The 17,612-nt window shown below is 58.8% G+C and overlaps 2 protein-coding genes across 8 annotated transcripts in view; both read right to left on the reverse strand.

Moving 5' to 3' along the window:
• The window catches only part of ATOSB (atos homolog B), a 41,115-nt gene extending 31,117 nt beyond the window's left edge, over positions 1 to 9,998 (reverse strand). For 6 of the 7 annotated variants that reach the window (XM_075526606.1, XM_075526610.1, XM_075526605.1 and 3 more), the window contains exons 1-2: positions 9,922 to 9,998; positions 4,397 to 4,493 (exon numbers count right to left, since the gene is read on the reverse strand). The gene's annotated coding sequence lies outside the window, so the exon portion shown is untranslated. The other variant, XM_075526607.1, reaches the window with a different exon arrangement.
• Positions 1 to 17,612, reverse strand: part of PIGO (phosphatidylinositol glycan anchor biosynthesis class O) — a 500,143-nt gene that overhangs the window by 54,597 nt on the left and 427,934 nt on the right. The window lies entirely within an intron of this gene.

Here is a 17,612-nt window from a genome sequence, read left to right on the forward strand (position 1 = left end):
GCAGGAGCCAGCTCTCTACCAGCATCTGGCAAGGGGTCTGCCCAAAGGCAGCTTCAGATATGTTTAACCCCTCCTTTAGCTACCTCACAGGATGGTCTCAGACTGTATCAGAGGGCTCACTAGAGAGTCTGCTCTCCATCATGGTACAGATACACCGAAGCAAGGCAAACTGGCTGTGTGAGGTAGATGGCATGGTACAGGGCCAGGAATCTTTGGAAGATGCAGGCATGGCTGGAGCTGCTTACACTGATTAACTGAGGACGAGCAAGGCCAGCAGAATGACTTGCTTTCCTCCGTGGTTCAGTGAGAGGGCTCAGGAGACTGGTTTCTTTCTGGCTGGGCCTGCTCTGCAACTCAAGGCTTCAAACAGAACAGGTCTGCAAACAGGAGCTGCCTGCCCGTTCCCCAACAAGGCGTGAAAGAGGCGAGACGATGGACAAAACACCCCTGGCCACCCACCCTGAGGCTGCTGTCCGAGGGGAATGGCTCCGGATGCCAGATTGCCATGCAGGAGCCCAGCGGTGCCGAGCCCTGGGACGGGGCTGCACTGAGGGCTGCAGCAGGCTGCACGCTTGCCCTGGCTGCTCCTCCACCGTGCGCTGCGGTGCAGCGATGCTGCCAGCGGCGAGTTGCCATAGCAATCCCCCCAAGCATGCCCCCCTGCCTCCCTCCTTTGTCTCTGCTCCCCCAAGCCTTGCCGTCCCCTCCCTGGTACCCCACACATAAAACCCGCTGCACAAGACCCAGAAGCCTCAGCATGCTCCTAAAGGGCTGTTCCTCACCCCAAGGGAGGAAAGGGGGCAGAGGTGGAAGCCCACCCCACAAGCCATCATCCCCAGCCGTTTCCAGGGCAAGGTGCCTACTCTGGACCCGGGCTTATCACACCCCACCGTGCTTGGTCCCCAGGTGCGACACCGGAGAGCCAGGCAGCCAGACCTGGGGCACAGAGGCCTCTCTAGCTGCACCCCATGTCGTGCTGTGGCAGGCAGGGATACTTCAACATCACCATCCGTCCCACGCTGCCTGCTCCATGGTGGTGACACACAGCCCCCGCCCAGCCCAGCCCAACAGGGCTGCCTGCAGGTCAGAAAGCCCCATGAGCTCTTCCTAACTTGTGGCAGCACCAGGTTTGATGGAAATGGGGGTCCCAGACACTTCTTGCTGCAGCCTGGTAGGCATCTCCTAAGTCTCTGCTCTCCAGTCCCAGCCCATTTCCACTTCAGGCAGGTCTGTTCTGCTGCACTGAACCTTGCTGTGGCTTGAACCGGAGACAGGATCCTGCTTCACTTCCTGTCCTAAAAACTGTTGTCTACTGTTGCTACGTGCCACTGAACAGTTACCCAACCTGGCATGCAAGCAGAGCTCCTCTCCCTTTCACCTCTCCCACATGGGCAGAAGCTGCAAGGGGAAAACAAAGGATCCTGCTGAACCACACTCAGGTGTGATATCTGCCAGTATCTTTCAATGGATGTCTTAATAGAATAGATAAAAAAGAACTTCTAAAAGCTCTGTTTCCCTCCCCATTCTGTCCTTCCCCAGATCTGGCAGGGCCCACCACAACCGGTTACATCACTTGAGGGTTATAGCAGAAGCTAGCGAAGCCTCGGTCCTGATCCAGGATGAGTCATGGAGCTCAGGAGACAGTGCAACTTCCTTCTGATACCATCAACCATGTCTTACATAGGCTAAAAATAAAGATGGGCCAAAACTGCAGAGCCACATCTTGCCTCAACATGAGACTTAGCAAAGCTCAGCACTAAGCTCAGCACTGCTGAAAAATCACCTGAGCAGATGGAAACCAAAAAGTGTAGAGAGGCCAGAAGTCTTGGGTGTACAAACAAAGGAGAGGCTGGGAAGCCTCACCCCGTGCTGGGCTGGAGGATGGAGCTGGCAAATGCCAAGCAGCCATCCAGCCGTACAGAGAGGGCCAGAGCCGGGCTCTCGTCTCACTTGGCTGTGGATTTTGGAGTATTTCCAGACCCAGAGGCTTCGCAGAAGACTGCTTTCTGCACCACCTGCACCCACCTGAGACAACAGGAACCGATTGCTGCAAACAGGAGGGATGCTGCATTTTTGGCAGGGAAAAGCTGGAAAGCCACAGCCTGCTTCCCACCACACAATGCATGGGCACCCACAAAGCAAGGTCCAAAGGGTGCTTGGCACTAGGACTAAAAAAAGGGGTCACATCTGATATGGCTTTGGGTAAGTGAGGAATTCAAAGTTCTTCCTAATCCCTGGGACACTATGCCCCAGCAAAACCTTTGCACACGAGGATACGGGACTCTCACATAGCTCTTAGCAGGGAGCTGCAGGATCGCACACAAATAGGAGCTTAGAGGGACACTGGCAATGTTCGGAGACCTAAAATTAGCCTCAGCAGATGATCCTCTGCTCCATTCTTGGGAGCAGCGAGAACCGAACAAGGATCCAGCTGTCCCAACACTCCCATGAACAGGATCTTTGAATGCCCGACCTACTTGCAACAGAGATAGTAGGGCAAAGAGGGGATTCCTCACATAACTCCAGTGCCAGTACTCACGAGGACCCCAGGGCCCCATCTCTGAAGGGGGGGAAGCATTTTCTTGGGGTTTGCAGTGGAAAGAAGACCTACTCCTAGATCAGCTGGTCGGACCAAGGGGCAATGGCAGCCCACACACACTAAGAGCAGGCTGAAGGACATTAGGCTGACCGCTTTCTCTTGAAGATATAACCTCCACTTTGCCCAGTCTTTTGAGTTTGTCAGCAAAGTATTCCATCCCATTCCCGACAGAGGTCTGTCCAAGGGTCTGCAAGCTGTATCGGCTTCCAGATTACTGCCAGCTGCACTAAACTGGACTAACATGGTTAATTCAGCCCAAATATAGGTTCACTAATATCACCTGGGTTAGGTGATATCCAAGCCAGAGAGAAGAGGTTCATGCTATGACCAAGTAACGGGAGAAGCTGCTGCATTACACATATAGGGGAGATTTGCTGTCCTTGGAGGTATCAAGCTATTTGGTTAGCGGGGGTGGGGGGCAGAGGGGGAAGAAAAGTGGATCTAACACGGTGAGCCTTGTGTTAAAATGCCTCTTGTCAAATGGCTGGGGAGCCCTGAAAGGATGCTGTGAGCTTGGTGGACTGGGATGTGCAAGCAGCTCCAGCAGAACCGAGGGCAAACCTTTTCTCTGGTCTTAGCCACATAACACATTTCTTTTCCATCTCTAAGAGAGACATAAGATCCCAGCACGGAGCAGGGGATCACGGATTTGTGATTGCCACAACTCAGCTGGATAAAGGAGCTGCTCTGCTGTCACCACGTTGTTTGGTTGGGAGTCTGCAGCACACAGCACTGACATGAGCGAAGGACTTCTTCCTTCCTTCCTCTTAACTTCCCAGGTAAATCTACCCCTGCCTCACTCGCCGCGGGTACCACTTCAGCATCAGGCTGAAGGACGAGATGGCCTGAGGCCCAGTCTCCAGCTGTCTCTGGACTGGCCCCAAGCTTCCCTGGCAGACACATCAGAGAGAGCCACACAGCCTGGGCAGCAACGTGTCCTGAACAGCAGCTTCCCCATATAACCTCTCCTGGCCAAACTGTACCCGAGGTCTGGGGTGAGAGAAGTGCTCAGCCTGCCCCCCCGCAGGCACGTTGCTGATGAGGGCTCCCTTCCCGGTGGGAGCACATTGTGCAGGTGGGGCGGGCACTGCTGGATCCCAAGCAGGCACGCAAGCATCCAGGCACAGGGATGGGGTGGGAAGCCCACAGCCATCTCAGCCTGCTCCAGGCTGGTTACCTCCGAGCAGCAAGGGCCTAACCTTCACATTTCTTGACAGTGGCAATACAAAGACTACCAGTCCTCCTGAAACACTTCACTGTCACTCTAAGCCTCATACACCATGGTCAAGGGCCTCCTCAAGCTACAAAATCCTGAGGAAATGCAGGCAGAGCTCACCCACTTCTGATAAAAAGCAGGATCACATCTGCCACGAGCTCTGGGTGAAGTCTCAGCTCTGTCTGTTCAGGTGAAGGACAGCAAGCAGCAGGGACCAGCAGCTGGGAAACGCTCCCATTCAATACCGCTGGTACGCAGAAGGATGAGTGCAGCAAGCAGCAGACTGCAAGCTCCCAAGGGCTTAAAACACACCACCCTTGAGCTCCCAGCAACTGTGCGCAGGGTTCAATAGTCTTAACAGCACTGGTCGTACACATCCAGGCTGCCTTCACCACATTGCCAGCCAGGTGGGACGCAGGAGCACCCAGCAAGCCTGAGCTGTGGGAGCACCTCACCTGGGTAACACCTACTCTACAGAGATGTCCCTGTGGGCCAAGGGGAGGAGAGCATGGGGTTCCCCTGCTTCTTCACACAGGCCTGGTGAAGGAAGAGAAACCAGTGATGATTGAATGGGTGCTAACCTTGGTGTAGGGCTGAAGCAGATGGGAAAGGCAGCTCTCAGCTGTAAGCACCCTCAGCGTGGTCTTGGGGTTGCTTGTTCCGGCTGTCTTTGGTCATCTGTAAAGACAAGTGCACAGACACACGTTCAGCTCAGCTGGGAAATACCCTGCCCATGCAAGAAGACCTTCTGAACATTGGGTGGGCAGTAATTGCTCATCCAAGCCAAGTGAGTTAGTGGCCTATGCATAGAAATGAGAGACCCCAAGCACCCCAGCACCTCAAAGATCCTGCCATACCTTTTACCAGTGCTGAGGCCACCCCTCCAGCTGCAGCCCTGACTCCCTCCCGGGGTTCCAGTTATCACCCTCGTTCCCTGCATGACCCCGGGTGGGTGCACAGTTGGTTCCCCAGACAGAGCTGCTAAGGTCACTGCCACCATCCCCATTCCCTGCATTTCAGTGGGAAGAAAAGTCCTTTCTGTGCCCTTGGCTTTGTTCTTCTCCACCAGCTGTACACCGCTCCACCACACAGGCTTCGCCGGTACTCTAGTGGGTGCGCTGGCATACGGTTTATCTGCAAGAGCAGGCTCTGGCTGTGGTCCCCACAGGCCACCCACTAAACCCCACAGGGACACGAAGCCAGGGCAGGGAGGGCCAAACTCTGCTGCGGGGAGACACCGCTCCCAACAACCCAAACAGACCAAGCCAGATCCAACACTGCAGCGTTTCCCAGGCTACAGCGAAGGGGGAAAATGACAACTGCTTAATAGAAATCTCCAAGAGGCCTGCCAACACTGTCACAAAGACGTTGTTTAAGACTCCTCCCCAGGCTGCCAGTGCTGTAATTACAGGCTACTGGAGATCGCACTGTGTGGGGGCTAGGTCCTCGTGCCCAGTAGGTCCTGAAAACTGGGACATCAGCCTCCCCAAAACCAGGTCTGACATTCCGCTGGTCACAGGCATGATGAGCAAAAGCTGTGTAGGGGCAGTCACCGCTCCCCAGCCTGCCCTCCCGCACAGGCTACCACCCTGCGGTACCACCGGCAGCAGAACCCAGCTCCGACCAGAGCCACAGCAGCAGTGAGCAGAGCACTGTGGGCAGCCACTCTGCCAGTCCCCCAGAAGCACAGCCTTTAAATCGTGATGTGGGGAGGTACCCCCACAGTAGCTTACTGGTGCACCAGTCCTTAAAACAGTCATGAAGGCACCCAGAAAGGTTGTGCTTAACGTCACCTGCACCTACACAGCTAGCAGGTCAACTCACACCAGCATCCCAGGAGAGGTCCCACCTGGAAGCTGTACCAGCTAGTCACCAGGGCTAGGCTTCTGGAGAGCTTTCAAGGAGAATAAGCGTAAGTGTAGCATGTGTGTATGTAAATAGACATACATTTAAAACCCTCCACCAATTCCCTGCTCTACCACACTATCTTTCAGAGAAGGCTCGAAATGCTCCAAGCCTGAGCAGTGACAAGAATCGCTTTGGACATGGCCAAAGTACTGCCACCCACATACTGCTGTAGCACAGGATGCGATGGCGATGCATCCGACAGGGACGGGTTGAAAACATTTCCCAGGAAGAATGCAATTACCCCAAATGGACTGAGGCCAGGAGATCTGGATTATCACCTCAGCTCTTGCATAAAGGGCTTTGCATCTTTGTTCACTTCCAACAAGAAGTATCACAGGGTTGACATCAGCCCTGGCCCAGGACATGGATTTGTTACTAAAAAGCACTTCCAGCTGAATCACTAACTGCACTTTTTACAGTACACAGGACTCCTTTGAAGGCTTCCCATCTAAGTATTGTTCTCCCATCATGCTGCTTAGCTGGGGGGTTGTCCAGGCCACAACACAGGCGAGTATGACTGCAAACCACCGGTCAGTCCTGAAAAAGCTCTCTGAAAGGCAGAGCATGTGAGCTCAGCTGCTCTTCATTCAGGATTCACAACCAGCTGAGGACACTGACAGAAACAGGGGGAAAACATGTTAATTGGCAGCTGGGCATTCACAAGGCCAAGCAAACCAGACTATGAAAGAGAGGAGCAAAGGCAAAGGGAGGATGAGGATTTGCAAGGACACTTCCTAGACAAAGAAAATAATTTCTAAAGCAACCCTCAAACTTTGCAAGACCAAGTTCTCTAGGGGTTATATTCACCTGGCTCACTTGCTCACGAGCAAAAGCAAAATGAAAAAACAAAGGAAGAGAGCTGGTCAGAAAACAGGCTCCAGGGAGCAGAGCTGCCAGGTGCTGCAGACAGAAGGAAGGACCAGAAACACGCGATGGCGTTACCAGGATGCAGGGACCCACGCAACCCACTGGAGGAAGGCAGTCCCTGGGAGTGATGTGCGGTGGAGAGGCATCAGGCAAAACCCTCCCACAGAAGACTCTCACTGCCAAGTAACCCACAACGACACCCTCCACAGGCCATCTGTTAGTGTACGAATATCTCCCTTCAGGATTTCTCCCGCATTACCCTTCACACCTGTCCTGCTTCAAACCTGACTTATTAATTCCTCCAGACATGGAAGCCTCCAATAATTTGATTACAGCTACACCGATAGAGTGCTGAGGACACCACTTTTCTAACCAATATGGCTTCACTTTTTCCTTTCACATCTGTGGTGGCATACCTATGGACGACATGTTTCCTTGTTCTGCATCTAGGAGGTGTCCTGGCCCCCAGGCGCTGTACATTTCCACACAGCACACGATGGTGCCTACCAAATCTAGCAGGGGACAAGCGTGGGCAGGCCCAGAGCAGCAGAGGCAGGTAAAGGACTCAGGAAGAGTCAAGAGTCATTGACTTTCAAGAATCAGATCAATAACCATCCCCTTGAACCACCCTCAGACTCAGAAGCAGCAAGGAATGTCCGGGCACCTCTGGCCTCTGCTACGCAGCACGGCCACGCAGAAACATGCCAAGGCAAGCAGCTGGTAGCACACGGCAAGGAGGAAGACCAGAGGCACAGATGTGCTTCTCTGCCCTCAGAGGTCCCTTGAACTCAGGGAGTGAACTTCTTTTCCTCCTCCTGCTCTGCATGCTCAGAAGAGCTGAAACTGCTGCAGGAACAGGGGCTGGGAAAGCTCAGCACCACAGCAGCGGGAGGGTGTACGGACTGGGTGCTTCATCGGCCTTGGACAAAGCCGCCAGGAGTGAAACAGCAACCCCACCAGTAAAATTAAAATGATAAGTTATTCCCTAAAGTCCATTGCTGGAGAGAGGGCAGACGTGAAGAACAGAGCATTGAGAGCTGCTCTGCCCCAAAGCCAGTGCAGGGTGACCTGCCACCAGCTTTCCTTCTGGCAGTGGGTAAGAAACCTCTCACATGCGGAACAGAAACAAGGCATGTGGCAGAGCTGAAACGGCCCCAGCCCTGCCCCACTTGCAGGCTGGACCTCAGTCCACAAGCCCAGCTCCCCAAGGACCACAGCTTTATGGCTGGGGCGACAGGAGGGCTCTGCTGTCCCCACACATCCTGCCCACCCCAGGATCCATGGGAAGGGACGCGTTTGGGCCCCACAAGAGCCAGCAGGAGCCTGGCAAAACGTTACAGGAGCTGCCAGGAGGGTGCAGATCCCAGCCTGCCACGATGCCCAAAGGGGCTGCTGGGCTGCGCAGAGGGAGCTGCATGCTGGGACATGTAGTCCCTACCAGGTCCCCACTGCTCACCCACGCCAAGACCCGCACGATGTGAATTGCTGCTGCGAAATAAGGCGGTGACGAGGCTTTACAGGATGACTTAATTCTCCCGGTTCTCAACCCTTTTCTAAAGCAGAGCCCAGCCAAAAGTAACTCTAGTACTGTCACATTGGGAGTTTTCTCCAGTTTGACCTGCCAGACCTTGTTCACCTTCTGCACGTGTTACCAAGTTTGCCCAGACCCTCCTTTGCGTCAGAGTTCAATCCTGCTACACTCCCCACAAAGTCCCAACTTCCCCTCTTTGCTAAGGCTAACGGAGACAATTCAGGCAGAAGAGGACAGGTCCGTAAGCCAATCTTTGCTTGTGTGATGCTTTTAAAAAAGGCACTGAGTGGAAGTGACTTTTAAAATACTCTAAGACACAGCACAGCATTCCTCTACCATACACTTTCCACAGCAGCAGCAAACTCCACGCTCCTTCCTCAAAAAATAAAAGCAAGCTGGAAACCCTGGAGGTATGTCTGTGCCCCTTGTACACGTCACCAGACGGGTCACGTTCACAGGTGGGTTGTGAGCAAGCCCACAGCCCCAGCTCCCATCACGCAGCCATCCCCTCTGCCTCCCCTAACGCACAGCAGCTTTCTAAACATAACGTCTGGGACTGCCAAGAGTACGCTGCGCACCGCCCGTGTGGTTTCTGTAGAAATCGAGTGCCTTGGCTACAGCAAAATGCCTGAAACCCCCACCACCAGGTCTCTAGCTGCTGATTTTGGTGGGTAAACGACCCCCACGATGGGTCCTTCCGCCCGTGGTGACTGTCACCAGAGGGCAGCAGGCCTCTCGCCACGGATGCTGGGGTTCACATCCGCTCCAGCGCTGTTTTCGCAGCCCCACACCGAAGGCTGTGATCTGCCCACGGGGCAGGTGCCGGCCAAGCAGGCGCTGGATGAGCCGCGTCTCCCACTCCCCGCCCCGGTGGGCTGCGTGGCCGGGCCACGGCACGGCAGCTCCGGGCCTCCGGCACGGCCCCACTGCCACGGATCCCTCGGGCACGGGTGTCCAGGGGGGACAAGAACAGCCAGCGAGTCCCAGCCGGTTTGAGCTGGGTTTGAGCTGATGCCCTGGAGGAGGAGGAGGCCCCATCCTGTCCGCAGAGCCGTGGACGGGCTGTCCCTGCCCGTGTCACGCCGCAGAGGACGTGGCCTTGGCGGGCGAGACCAGGGGACAGCACAGCCTCCCTGAGCTGCCGGGGGCCTCGCTGCCGGGCTGGGAGCCAGGACAGGGGGCAACCCCCAGCGCAGCCTGCGCCGCCCCAGCCACAGCGCAGCCCTCCCGGGCAGCAGCCCGGCTCACAGCCCCGCCGTGTCCCCCCGGGCCTGCCTCTTCCAGACCTTCCCTCCACAGCCCCCCCGAGCCCACAGCCCCCCCCCAGGCACCGACCCCCGGCAGAGGGGGGGGAGGGGGCACAGCGTCCCTGCCACAGCCGCCCCCCCCAAGCCGCTCTGCGGTCACCCCGCCGCCTGCCGCAGGCTGCCCCCCCCGCACCCCCTGCTACAACCCCCCCGGCCCCGGCCCCCCCCCCGCCGGTCCCAGCACTCCCGGCTACAGCCCCCCCGGTCACCGCCCCCCCCTGTCCACAGCCCCCTGCCGCTACCCGGTCACGGCCCCCTCCCCGGCCGCGGCGCCCGCAGCTCTCCCTCGCCCCCCCGGCCAAGGCCCCCCACTCCCAGCGTGTCCCCCCCCCCACCCCCCCGAACCTTCTGGAACCGGGGGGGGTGGGGGTGGGGGAGTGGCGGGGACGGGGCGCATTGACCCCTCCGGCGCCGGACAGGCGGCCCGTCCCCCCCGGTGCCGGTTCTGCTCCGCGGCCCCCGGCCCTGCCCGCCGCGGCCCCGCCGGACCCACCAGCGCCCCCTCCGCTGCCGCCGCCGCCGCGGCCCCGACTGCTGCGCGGCTCTGTCCGCTCCTTCCGGGTGCCGGCGGGGACACGCCCCCCGCGCCCGCCTCCCCCGCGCTGATTGGTGCGCTGGGCGGGGCACGGCGCGGGGCGAGGCGAGCGGTGGGGCCGCGCGACCAATGGGCGGGCGGAGAAGGGGTGAGGCACCGCGCCGAGGTCCCGCCCTCGCTCCGCCCCCTCCACGTGCGGGTGTGTGATGACAGCGGGGAAGGGGCGGTCCCAGGCGAAGCGGCTCCTCATTGGCCGCCGGCGGCAGGGGCGGGGCCTGACTCCGCGCCGGGGTGGGGGGGCTGCCATCGCCCTGACCCTTCGCCTCTGCCCCGGGCCAGGCTGACCTTTAGCCTCTGACCTGACCCCGGCCCCACGGGCGCGACGTGTCCCGGCCCCACGGGCATCCCCCAGGCCCCGCGGGCGCGGCGTGTCCCACCCCACGGACACACCCACGGGCACGGTATGTTCCAGCCTCAGACACCCTCCCCCCAGTCCCATGCGTGCAGCGTGTCCCAGCCCCACAGACACCCTCCCACCCCCCGCCCCCGGCCCCACGGCCTCCCCCAGGTGGCACCTCCGGGCTGTCCCCCACCCCACGGACATGTCCCGAGTGGGACCACCCGGGTGTCCCCTACTCCCCGGGTGGTGCCGGTGGCCCACGGGCCCAGCCTGCCGGCCACCCGCGCAGTCGGGCTGGGAATGGCAGTGCCGGAGCCGGTCGTGGGTGCAGGACCCGCGGGGGCAGCTGCCCCGGGAAATGGCTGCTCAGAAATACTCCAGCACCCACCCAGCAGCCGTGGGGCACCGGGGCTCTGCCACCCGCCGGCGGGGCCCGGGCAGCACCCAGTGCCCCGAGGGGCAGCAGCCCGGAGCTCACCAGCCTGACCACGGGCCATCCGGGTCAGGGAAGAGACACCTCGACTTCAGCAATTTTGAGTGAAACTTGGTAAAAACCAGCCCCCCAGCCGACTCACCTCGCTCCTCAGCGAGCTGCAGCTGCAACACCGCTCTAAAAATAGCGGGGACCGGTACTGTCAAATGATAAATATAACCCAGATCTCGTCTTCTGAGAGTGCTAGCCTGCAGCGAGCTGGATGCGAACCGGCCGCCGAGCCCCAGTGCCCCCCTCGCCTTGCTGCCAGTCCGGGGGCATTATTTTTGGAGGCTCCGTCATGGACAAAGCCACGCCGGGTGCTCTCCGGGAATAGCCGTGTGCAGGGGGGCAGCAGGACGGCCGGTCCTTTCACCCCCCTGCCCTCCACGTGCTTTTCTGTGGGGAGAAGTGGCAGCTCAATGTGCTGCTACGCGGCCGTGGAGCAGCTGCCGACACGGGACCTCGTCTCCTCCTGGGGCCTCAGCCTGTTGCTGTAGGAGATTTCTTGCTTAATATCCCCTGGCTGGTCCCAGATTCAGGTTGTGGGCCATTAAAGGGTACTTAATATACAGAGCATTTTAATTTCTGAGCGTGACGACGGGAACACATGATCCTCCAGTGCTCCTGGTGGTTTAGGAACTGCTGCCTCAAACCGCACATGTGCAGGTGCCGGTTCCAGGAGGGAGAGCCCGGGAGGCTCAGCTCCCCCGTGCCCCTGCTCATCCCTCGCAGCACGGGTTTCCTACACCCTCCCAGGACAATATTTAGCTTTCCTGCTCTTTGGCCCCGTGTGTCAGCTCTGCTGAGCTGGCAAGAAGCTCTGGTGTCCCACCAGGGTGGGAGCAGAGGCCGTGGAAACGAGAGATGGGCTGAAAATGGGTCAGTCCCCATCGCACAGCCACTTGTACGGGCTGCATTTTCCAGCTTAAACTAGCTGAAATGAGTTCAGGGTTAACAAATGGTTAATGAACCATTATTGGCCTGAACGGGAACTGAACTGGAACAACTTCAGTCACAGCTGAACCCGCCGTGGAGCTGAATCCAAAAGATTTGCTGGTTCAGCTCCTCGGCTGTGGCGAAATATGGGCTCCTTTGTCCTTGACAAGAATAATACATTTCTGTTTATTGTGTGGGCAGCGAAGGATTAATAATATCCCAAGTTATTTACCTCCTGCTTTTGAGTGCTGAGGGTTTGTGAGCGATGTCCCTGCTGAGCACACTGTCCCTTAGCAACCTCCCCTGATTTTTAAAACACAGTCTTGTTCCAGAAACAGGTTTAAGGAGCAGGACGTAAAAGCTCCTTTCAACAGGCTGGGTGGGGTCAGGGTGCTCCGGCTCCTCCTGGGCGCAGGGCAGGACCTCCACCATGGCCGTTTGATGGGGAAACAGTAACGCAGGCAGAAGACGGAGGTGGTTCAGAGAGCGTCTAGAAAACCTCCAGAGGCTTGGAGGGGATGGGGATGGGGGGAAAGTTACTGCACGAGCCGTACTGCTGCCTTGCAGAGGGACAGCCCGCCCGGGGCTTGCCAGGAGTGGGCTTCTTCCACTCCCTGCAAACCCTGGGGACCTGCAAAGGACTTTACAAGAGTCGGGTGAAGGCAAGCAGGGAGGTTTAAACACATGAAGCAGGGCTCTGCACCATGGCTGGCCACCTTCCAGAGGCTCGCCTGCCGGGAGGGCCGGGAGGAGGGTGTTTCCCCAGGAAGATGAGGTGTCCCGGGCAGTGCGCGGTGGAACGACGTCCTTCCACGATGAGCTCTGCTGCCTGCGGGGCTTCCCTTTGAAGGGTGCGCTGGCGAGGTGACTGGGTGCCAGTGAGTTCATCGCTGGGTTAGTTCCCTCCCGGAGCTGCCAGCGCTGCCCCGACCGGCCGGCCCACGGGCTGGGACCGCTCAGCCTGTCTGCCAGGCTGGCTGTTCCTGCCGGAAAGGCTGCCGGGTGCCGAGCTCCAGCAGGCTGAGGAGCTGACACCAGCAAGGCTCCTGCCGCAGTTTTAATTTAATTTAATAGTTTTCATCACGGAAGGGTGACGTCCCCATGCACATGCTCGTTTTGTTGGTGTGGGCGGGTTTCGCAATCGCAAAAGCACCTTCGAAAAGCAAGCACACCATCTCCCAAAGCTGATGGGGCGAGATGTGCCTCCAGAGGGGTGATGCCACCCCCCGCATTGCCCACACGCTGCCTGCGCCGGCAGGCTGGCCCATGCTACGCACGCCCGATCCAAGTCCGTGTAGGTAAAGCAATAAAGGACCCGAGTGCAGAAACGAGCCCGGAAAGACCTGGAGCCCTGCCAGGGAGAGGCTGCAGGGAATTTTAAAAGGCCCTTGGAGGAAGCCGGTGGGAATCCGCTGTCACGTTGTTCGGGGGCCCCTGGCAAGCCGGGCCGGGCCGGCGCGGTGCGGAGCGGCGGCAGGGCTGGACCGGGCACCCCGCGGTGACTCATGGCCTCATCCCAGCTGGCAGAGGAGATGGAGAAAGCCCAAGGGGCAGGCGTGCGAGAGGAGCGTTGGGTGCCACTTCCCCTCTTAATGGCGTGCCGTGCAGGCATCTCTTCATCACGCTGCCGCAAAAGGGCTTTGGCTTTTCTCTCTCTTGCAGCCTCAGCCCTCCGCATGCTGCGGAGAGACCTTGGCTCCTGCAGCGTTGCCTCCTGGGGTTTTCACACTTATCATCCTCCCCGCAGTTAGCAATGGAGGAGAGTGAGGCCAAACCCTGCCTCTCTTTCCCCATGGCTGTCTCAAGGGGATGCACCCCGGTGCCCCACAGTGCCATGCCAGAGCCAGGGGACGTCCCCAGGGGAGCGTGGGCTGCTGCCACAGGACTTTCCCCTGCTGGAACCTGTTCCCAGCAACGTGCTTGGTTTACCTGTTCGACCGAAACGGCTGTAAAACTGGAGATATGAATCACACTCGGAGAGTTTCCTGCTGGAGGAGCCCTCCGCCTCTCGGGGGTAGGGGTGGCTTTCCCTGCCGGCACTGCGGCAATCCCTCCCTGCGTGGCTTGGAGTGGGGCTCGCAGTCACAACTCAGCCGAAGTCACTGCCCCGGTGGCCACTGATGCCTCGTCCCGAACTGGGGCTGTTTGCTGAGATTCAGAGCCCTGCTGGGAAAGGGAGGGGGGTGACAGCACTGCTGAGGAAAGCTGGATCTGATACCACTTTAATGAGCCGCGGTGGTAGGGTCAGGCTGGGCTGCTGTCTTCTTCCCAAACCCCACGCAACCCTCATAGCTCCAGTGTTGCCTCTCTCCCATCAGCTGTCTCCCGGCACCTTGCAGAGGACGGCAGCATTGTGACCGCCATGGGACCACGGGGGGACTTAGGCACCGAGGAGCAAAAAGGGGCCTTGCAGGCTACGCAGCTGGGTGCAGGTCATTAATTCAGTGCTTTAGCCACCACACTTCACTGCTGCTTTGTGTCTGAGGGGCTTCCCAGAGCCAAACAGGGGTCTTGGCTGTGGGCAACACTCAAGAGGTCCATCCTGGAGCTGCTGGCAGATGGTACAACGAGGGGTGAGGGCTGCAGGTTGGCAGGCTGAGGATGCTCAGCAGGAAGAGTTTTGGCAAGGGAGATGTGCAGCCCCGGGCAGGTACCCAGAGGAGGGATCTCCAGGCCTGGGGGTTTGCAGCACAAAGCCACAGCAGATCTGATGGCGTGTTGGTTACGTCCTGCTCTGAGCAAGAGGTCAAGCTGGGGATGTCCCTGCCTGTCCCTGCCAGCAGTGCTCGGGGGGTGCCCCGCTGCCACCCCATATCCAGTGCTGGAACAACACGTGGGGACGGTACGTGCCTGCTCAGCACCAGGGACATAATCCCCACTCACCCCTCGCTGTTGGACACACAAACTTTCCCCTGCTGCCACTTCAGCCCTTGGGGTCACCCATTGCCACAGCCAATTTGACTTCACTTAACAGCCCTCTGCTCTGACCCGCAGCTGGGGAGCTGGGGGACAGGCTGTGGCTTTAGGATGGCACCAGGGGTGGGCTCCAGAGAGGATGCCACCGGTCCGGGCGGGCCTGGGGAGAGATGTGCCATGCCCCAGCATTGAGCATGGAAATGGGTCCCTGAGCTTCTCCTGCTGCAGCTTCCCTGCAGAAATGTTTCCTTTCCTTTGTGCCTGCCTTGGAAAAAAAACAACAAAAAAAAAAAAAGGGAGGAACTGATAAACTCCATTTACCCACGCAGATAGCATCGGCCCCAGGCAGCCAGCCTGTGTGGGCTGTGCTGGGGCTGGTGCGTGCCAGGGCTGCCCGGAGCCACGCAGTGACGTCTCGGCCTTGCTGCTGGCTCCCTGGCCGTGCCGGCAGCCTTCACCGATGCCAAGTGTGCGAGCCAGGGCTGATAGCAGAAAGCGAAGGTCCCCTTGGCGTCACCTTGGTGCGGCGGTGGAGGCTGGGGCCACCCAGAAATGCCTCCCACCGCTGCAGGCTGCCCCAGGGCCCAAGGCTGCCCACTCACTGCGGGTACCTGCCTGCACCTAAATTTTGTCATTTCTCCCTGGCCACGCTCGGTGTTCAGAGCTGAGCCCTTCCACCAAGCTCTGCGACTCGGAGCACTCCCAGGGATCCCGCACCCCACGCCTGGGGTGCTGCGCTCCCTCCTCCAGCATTTCCCGGGCATTTCCCGGAGGACACGGCTGCTGGGCGGCAGGGCTGAGCTTTGCACAGATAAAGGATTTTTGAACCCCGGGTTGTGTGTGAAGACGGCTCCAGGGCTGTGCTGCGTGGAGGGACAGCAAAGCCCCTTCCCCGCTGCCTGCTGAGCTCTGTGGGGTTCGTCCGGAAACGGAGGCCTGGGGGTATATCCCCATTTCGGTCACTGAAAATTTGGGGTGATGGAAAAATCCCTTTCCATGCCTGGCTTGGTCAGTGGATGCTGCCTGTTGGCACAAGGTGGCAGCCCAGCCCAGCTTATTTTCAGCAGGGCCATGACCGGCACCTTTTGGGGGGAGCTGGGCCCTGCCATGACCTGCCAGGGTGGCCCCTGTCCCCGCAGACTTGGGGTGCGCGTCCTCCGCAGGGTGCAGCCCTCGCCCTGCCGCGGATCGGCGTTACGGGAGGGGCAAGCCCTGCTGCAGGAGGCAGCCCCACCGGGCACTTGGGTCAGTTGGCCACGCTGGCCGCGGTGGCACAAATCGGAGCCTGTCCCCTGCCAGCAGCGGGAAGCCTTGCAGAGGAGCCCAGCAGGTCGGTGCAAGACCCAGGCAAGTGCCTGTCTCGTACCAGAGCTGACATGTCCTCGGAGGAGGGCTGCGGGGGCAGCCGGGCAAAGCCCGGGGCTTGCACCCATACAGCCCGTCCTCTGGAGGAGGGAGGGCCCCTGGGCACTCTCAGCTCAGATGCGTGGCAGTGAGGCCCCCAAGGCATGGGGCAGCCCTGCCCGTGGGCACCCATGGGGTGCACCTCGGCTGTCCTGGCTCTGCTGCACCTTCCCTCTGCGAGGGGATCTGGGGACACGGGACATGCCGGCGGGCTCCAGTCCAGCAGCTCCTGGGCTAGAGAGGGCTCGGGGTGAGGCCACACCAGGTACATGGCTGCTACCAGACCCTTCTTTCAGGGCCTTTCTGAGCAAGAAGGAGCAATGCAGGAATGAGGGAAACGAGCCAGCAAAGCAATGGGGAATGATGGGCTCTTCTCTGCCCTTGTGGGGAGCAGGGACACCCTGGGGTCTGCAATGACCAGCCCAAGGTGGGGGTGTTAGGATGCATTAAAAGTGCTCACAGGCTTCTCACCCTGATGTGGCCGTGCACCTCCAGCAAAGGGATGGAGAGGTGTTTTTACAAAGTCATGATGCTGTGGGGAATCTGGTTCTTTGGCATCTGGTTTCACTTCTTGGGGTTCACCATATTCCCATGTCCTGCTGTTTCCCTCTGCCTGTTGCAGGTCAGAGGCTGGTTTGTGCCTGAGATTCCCTATGGATAAGTTCAATGAGACAGCCATGAGGAGGCATGGCAGGCTCCCATTTCTTCCTTCCATCCATCTATGCATGCTGTGCAGGTGTGTTTTTGTAAGAACAAGAAGAGCTGCAAAGCTCCTGCCATGGGATAATTCAGCAGACCTTCCTCGTGGTGCCTGGCTCAGGCTTGGGGTTTACCCGTGTCCCCCAAGCAGCCAAAGCTGCTGTGTGTGCCCACATTGCTGGACCGGCTCCATCTTGATGTGCGCCCTTTCCCATCTCCTGTTTGTTCATCTGTAATGGGGACACATGAGAACACTGCTGATGTGACAGACCTTGTTAGAGGTCTTCACCAGCTAGCGTTTCCTTTGGATTTATAGTCGAATCTCATGCCAGACTTGTTTACCCCCTTGTTATCGCCATAACCTGGGCCTTGACTACCTAAGGCTGGGAGCTGGGCACCCCCCAACCTTTCCTGTCATTGCAGGACCCTGCTCTCTAGGCACTGCACCTTTGTCTTAAAACCAATTTTTTGGGGGTAGGGACTGCTCCCACTTTGGTAGGAAACTCTGGCAGAAAGACATCTCACCGAACAGTTGATCTTCCCCTCTGTGCCTCTTAAGCACAGCTGCATCTGCATCTGCAGAGGAAAGCAGGTCGGAAGGAGCCCATGGAGCAGAGGGGCAGACCTGAAGCAGGGGCTGCGCTAGCTGCCAGCGTGCCTGTCGGCATCCAGAAAAACCCTGTCTGAGCATCTGCCTGCGTACAACTGCTCTCCGTGCTCGGATATGCGAACACATCCAGGACCACAGCACAGGCATCTCTGTGCTTGGGGGGCAGCAGGTAGCAGGGAGGACAAACCGTCCCATCCCAAACCACAGCT

Source organism: Mycteria americana, chromosome Z (assembly GCF_035582795.1).
Source record: "Mycteria americana isolate JAX WOST 10 ecotype Jacksonville Zoo and Gardens chromosome Z, USCA_MyAme_1.0, whole genome shotgun sequence".
In the NCBI taxonomy this organism is placed as follows: Eukaryota; Metazoa; Chordata; class Aves; order Ciconiiformes; family Ciconiidae; genus Mycteria; species Mycteria americana.